The following is a 5857-nucleotide window of genomic DNA, read 5'->3' as shown; positions in this document are numbered from 1 at the left end:
CCCGGCTGAATAGTGTTTTCTATAGGAAAACTTCTATTCAGCCCGGCTGAATAGTGTTTTCTATAGGAAAACGTCTATTCAGCCCGGCTGAATAGTGTTTTCTATAGGAAAACTTCTATTCAGCCCGGCTGAATAGTGTTTTCTATAGGAAAACTTCTATTCAGCCCGGCTGAATAGTGTTTTCTATAGGAAAACTTCTATTCAGCCCGGCTGAATAGTGTTTTCTATAGGAAAACTTCTATTCAGCCCCGGCTGAATAGTGTTTTCTATAGGAAAACTTCTATTCAGCCCGGCTGAATAGTGTTTTCTATAGGAAAACTTCTATTCAGCCCGGCTGAATAGTGTTTTCTATAGGAAAACTTCTATTCAGCCCGGCTGAATAGTGTTTTCTATAGGAAAACTTCTATTCAGCCCGGCTGAATAGTGTTTTCTATAGGAAAACTTCTATTCAGCCCGGCTGAATAGTGTTTTCTATAGGAAAACTTCTATTCAGCCCGGCTGAATAGTGTTTTCTATAGGAAAACTTCTATTCAGCCCGGCTGAATAGTGTTTTCTATAGGAAAACTTCTATTCAGCCGGCTGAATAGTGTTTTCTATAGGAAAACTTCTATTCAGCCCGGCTGAATAGTGTTTTCTATAGGAAAACTTCTATTCAGCCCGGCTGAATAGTGTTTTCTATAGGAAACTTCTATTCAGCCCGGCTGAATAGTGTTTTCTATAGGAAAACTTCTATTCAGCCCGGCTGAATAGTGTTTTCTATAGGAAAACTTCTATTCAGCCCGGCTGAATAGTGTTTTCTATAGGAAAACTTCTATTCAGCCCGGCTGAATAGTGTTTTCTATAGGAAAACTTCTATTCAGCCCGGCTGAATAGTGTTTTCTATAGGAAAACTTCTATTCAGCCCGGCTGAATAGTGTTTCCTATAGGAAAACTTCTATTCAGCCTGGCTGAATAGTGTTTCCTATAGGAAAACTTCTATTCAGCCTGGCTGAATAGTGTTTCCTATAGGAAAACTTCTATTCAGCCTGGCTGAATAGTGTTTCCTATAGGAAAACTTCTATTCAGCCTGGCTGAATAGTGTTTCCTATAGGAAAACTTCTATTCAGCCTGGCTGAATAGTGTTTCCTATAGGAAAACTTCTATTCAGCCCGGCTGAATAGGGTTTTCTAACAGAAAACTTCTATTCAGCCCGGCTGAATAGGGTTTTCTAACAGGAAAACTTCTTCTGAATAGTGTTTTCTATAGGAAAACTTCTATCAACCTCATAGTGTTTTCTATAGGAAAACTTCTATTCAGCCTGGCTGAATAGTGTTTTCTATAGGAAAACTTCTATTCAGCCTGGCTGAATAGTGTTTTCTATAGGAAAACTTCTATTCAGCCTGGCTGAATAGTGTTTCCTATAGGAAAACTTCTATTCAGCCTGGCTGAATAGTGTTTCCTATAGGAAAACTTCTATTCAGCCTGGCTGAATAGTGTTTCTATAGGAAAACTTCTATTCAGCCTGGCTGAATAGTGTTTCCTATAGGAAAACTTCTATTCAGCCTGGCTGAATAGTGTTTCCTATAGGAAAATAGTTGAATAGTGTTTTCTATAGGAAAACTTCTATTCAGCCCGGCTGAATAGTGTTTTCTATAGGAAAACTTCTATTCAGCCCGGCTGAATAGTGTTTTCTATAGGAAAACTTCTATTCAGCCCGGCTGAATAGTGTTTTCTATAGGAAAACTTCTATTCAGCCCGGCTGAATAGTGTTTTCTATAGGAAAACTTCTATTCAGCCCGGCTGAATAGTGTTTTCTATAGGAAAACTTCTATTCAGCCCGGCTGAATAGTGTTTTCTATAGGAAAACTTCTATTCAGCCCGGCTGAATAGTGTTTTCTATAGGAAAACTTCTATTCAGCCCGGCTGAATAGTGTTTTCTATAGGAAAACTTCTATTCAGCCCGGCTGAATAGTGTTTTCTATAGGAAAACTTCTATTCAGCCCGGCTGAATAGTGTTTTCTATAGGAAAACTTCTATTCAGCCTGGCTGAATAGTGTTTTCTATAGGAAAACTTCTATTCAGCCTGGCTGAATAGTGTTTTCTATAGGAAAACTTCTATTCAGCCTGGCTGAATAGTGTTTTCTATAGGAAAACTTCTATTCAGCCTGGCTGAATAGTGTTTTCTATAGGAAAACTTCTATTCAGCCTGGCTGAATAGTGTTTTCTATAGGAAAACTTCTATTCAGCCTGGCTGAATAGTGTTTTCTATAGGAAAACTTCTATTCAGCCTGGCTGAATAGTGTTTTCTATAGGAAAACTTCTATTCAGCCTGGCTGAATAGTGTTTTCTATAGGAAAACTTCTATTCAGCCTGGCTGAATAGTGTTTTCTATAGGAAAACTTCTATTCAGCCTGGCTGAATAGTGTTTTCTATAGGAAAACTTCTATTCAGCCTGGCTGAATAGTGTTTTCTATAGGAAAACTTCTATTCAGCCTGGCTGAATAGTGTTTTCTATAGGAAAACTTCTATTCAGCCTGGCTGAATAGTGTTTTCTATAGGAAAACTTCTATTCAGCCTGGCTGAATAGTGTTTTCTATAGGAAAACTTCTATTCAGCCTGGCTGAATAGTGTTTTCTATAGGAAAACTTCTATTCAGCCTGGCTGAATAGTGTTTTCTATAGGAAAACTTCTATTCAGCCTGGCTGAATAGTGTTTTCTGTAGGAAAACTTCTATTCAGCCTGGCTGAATAGTGTTTTCTATAGGAAAACTTCTATTCAGCCTGGCTGAATAGTGTTTTCTATAGGAAAACTTCTATTCAGCCTGGCTGAATAGTGTTTTCTATAGGAAAACTTCTATTCAGCCTGGCTGAATAGTGTTTTCTATAGGAAAACTTCTATTCAGCCTGGCTGAATAGTGTTTTCTATAGGAAAACTTCTATTCAGCCTGGCTGAATAGTGTTTTCTTTAAGAAAACTTCTATTCAGCCTGGCTGAATAGTGTTTTCTATAGGAAAACTTCTATTCAGCCTGGCTGAATAGTGTTTTCTATAGGAAAACTTCTATTCAGCCTGGCTGAATAGTGTTTTCTATAGGAAAACTTCTATTCAGCCTGGCTGAATAGTGTTTTCTATAGGAAAACTTCTATTCATCCTGGCTGAATAGTGTTTTCTATAGGAAAACTTCTATTCAGCCTGGCTGAATAGTGTTTTCTATAGGAAAACTTCTATTCATCCTGGCTGAATAGTGTTTTCTATAGGAAAACTTCTATTCAGCCTGGCTGAATAGTGTTTTCTATAGGAAAACTTCTATTCAGCCTGGCTGAATAGTGTTTTCTATAGGAAAACTTCTATTCAGCCTGGCTGAATAGTGTTTTCTATAGGAAAACTTCTATTCAGCCTGGCTGAATAGTGTTTTCTATAGGAAAACTTCTATTCAGCCTGGCTGAATAGTGTTTTCTATAGGAAAACTTCTATTCAGCCTGGCTGAATAGTGTTTTCTATAGGAAAACTTCTATTCAGCCTGGCTGAATAGTGTTTTCTATAGGAAAACTTCTATTCAGCCTGGCTGAATAGTGTTTTCTATAGGAAAACTTCTATTCAGCCTGGCTGAATAGTGTTTTCTATAGGAAAACTTCTATTCAGCCTGGCTGAATAGTGTTTTCTATAGGAAAACTTCTATTCAGCCTGGCTGAATAGTGTTTTCTATAGGAAAACTTCTATTCAGCCTGGCTGAATAGTGTTTTCTATAGGAAAACTTCTATTCAGCCTGGCTGAATAGTGTTTTCTATAGGAAAACTTCTATTCAGCCTGGCTGAATAGTGTTTTCTATAGGAAAACTTCTATTCAGCCTGGCTGAATAGTGTTTTCTATAGGAAAACTTCTATTCAGCCTGGCTGAATAGTGTTTTCTATAGGAAAACTTCTATTCAGCCTGGCTGAATAGTGTTTTCTATAGGAAAACTTCTATTCAGCCTGGCTGAATAGTGTTTTCTATAGGAAAACTTCTATTCAGCCTGGCTGAATAGTGTTTTCTATAGGAAAACTTCTATTCAGCCTGGCTGAATAGTGTTTTCTATAGGAAAACTTCTATTCAGCCTGGCTGAATAGTGTTTTCTATAGGAAAACTTCTATTCAGCCTGGCTGAATAGTGTTTTCTATAGGAAAACTTCTATTCAGCCTGGCTGAATAGTGTTTTCTATAGGAAAACTTCTATTCAGCCTGGCTGAATAGTGTTTTCTATAGGAAAACTTCTATTCAGCCCTGGCTGAATAGTGTTTTCTATAGGAAAACTTCTATTCAGCCTGGCTGAATAGTGTTTTCTATAGGAAAACTTCTATTCAGCCTGGCTGAATAGTGTTTTCTATAGGAAAACTTCTATTCAGCCTGGCTGAATAGTGTTTCTATAGGAAAACTTCTATTCAGCCTGGCTGAATAGTGTTTTCTATAGGAAAACTTCTATTCAGCCTGGCTGAATAGTGTTTTCTATAGGAAAACTTCTATTCAGCCTGGCTGAATAGTGTTTTCTATAGGAAAACTTCTATTCAGCCTGGCTGAATAGTGTTTTCTATAGGAAAACTTCTATTCAGCCTGGCTGAATAGTGTTTTCTATAGGAAAACTTCTATTCAGCCTGGCTGAATAGTGTTTTCTATAGGAAAACTTCTATTCAGCCTGGCTGAATAGTGTTTTCTATAGGAAAACTTCTATTCAGCCTGGCTGAATAGTGTTTTCTATAGGAAAACTTCTATTCAGCCTGGCTGAATAGTGTTTTCTATAGGAAAACTTCTATTCAGCCTGGCTGAATAGTGTTTTCTATAGGAAAACTTCTATTCAGCCTGGCTGAATAGTGTTTTCTATAGGAAAACTTCTATTCAGCCTGGCTGAATAGTGTTTTCTATAGGAAAACTTCTATTCAGCCTGGCTGAATAGTGTTTTCTATAGGAAAACTTCTATTCAGCCTGGCTGAATAGTGTTTTCTATAGGAAAACTTCTATTCAGCCTGGCTGAATAGTGTTTTCTATAGGAAAACTTCTATTCAGCCTGGCTGAATAGTGTTTTCTATAGGAAAACTTCTATTCAGCCTGGCTGAATAGTGTTTTCTATAGGAAAACTTCTATTCAGCCTGGCTGAATAGTGTTTTCTATAGGAAAACTTCTATTCAGCCTGGCTGAATAGTGTTTTCTATTGGAAAACTTCTATTCAGCCTGGCTGAATAGTGTTTTCTATAGGAAAACTTCTATTCAGCCTGGCTGAATAGTGTTTTTCTATTGGAAAACTTCTATTCAGCCTGGCTGAATAGTGTTTTCTATTGGAAAACTTCTATTCAGCCTGGCTGAATAGTGTTTTCTATTGGAAAACTTCTATTCAGCCTGGCTGAATAGTGTTTTCTATTGGAAAACTTCTATTCAGCCTGGCTGAATAGTGTTTTCTATTGGAAAACTTCTATTCAGCCTGGCTGAAGAAATAGTGTTTCTATTGGAAAACTTCTATTCAGCCTGGCTGAATAGTGTTTTCTATTGGAAAACTTCTATTCAGCCTGGCTGAATAGTGTTTTCTATTGGAAAACTTCTATTCAGCCTCGCTGAATAGTGTTTTCTATTGGAAAACTTCTATTCAGCCTGGCTGAATAGTGTTTTCTACTGGAAAACTTCTATTCAGCCTGGCTGAATAGTGTTTTCTATTGGAAAACTTCTAATTCAGCCTGCCTGATAGTGTTTTCTGTGGAAAACTTCTATTCAGCCTGGCTGAATAGTGTTTTCTATTGGAAAACTTCTATCATCTGCTGATAGTGTTTTCTATGAAAATAGTGTTTTCTATTGGAAAACTTCTATCAGCCTGGCTGAAAGTGTTTCTGAATAGTGATTTCTATAGAAAAATTCTATT

Source organism: Musca autumnalis, unplaced genomic scaffold (assembly GCF_047663935.1).
Source record: "Musca autumnalis isolate F117 unplaced genomic scaffold, ASM4766393v1 scaffold_4, whole genome shotgun sequence".
Taxonomy (NCBI): Eukaryota; Metazoa; Arthropoda; class Insecta; order Diptera; family Muscidae; genus Musca; species Musca autumnalis.
The sequence above is the reverse complement of the archived record's forward strand: the minus strand, read 5'-3'. Positions refer to the sequence as shown.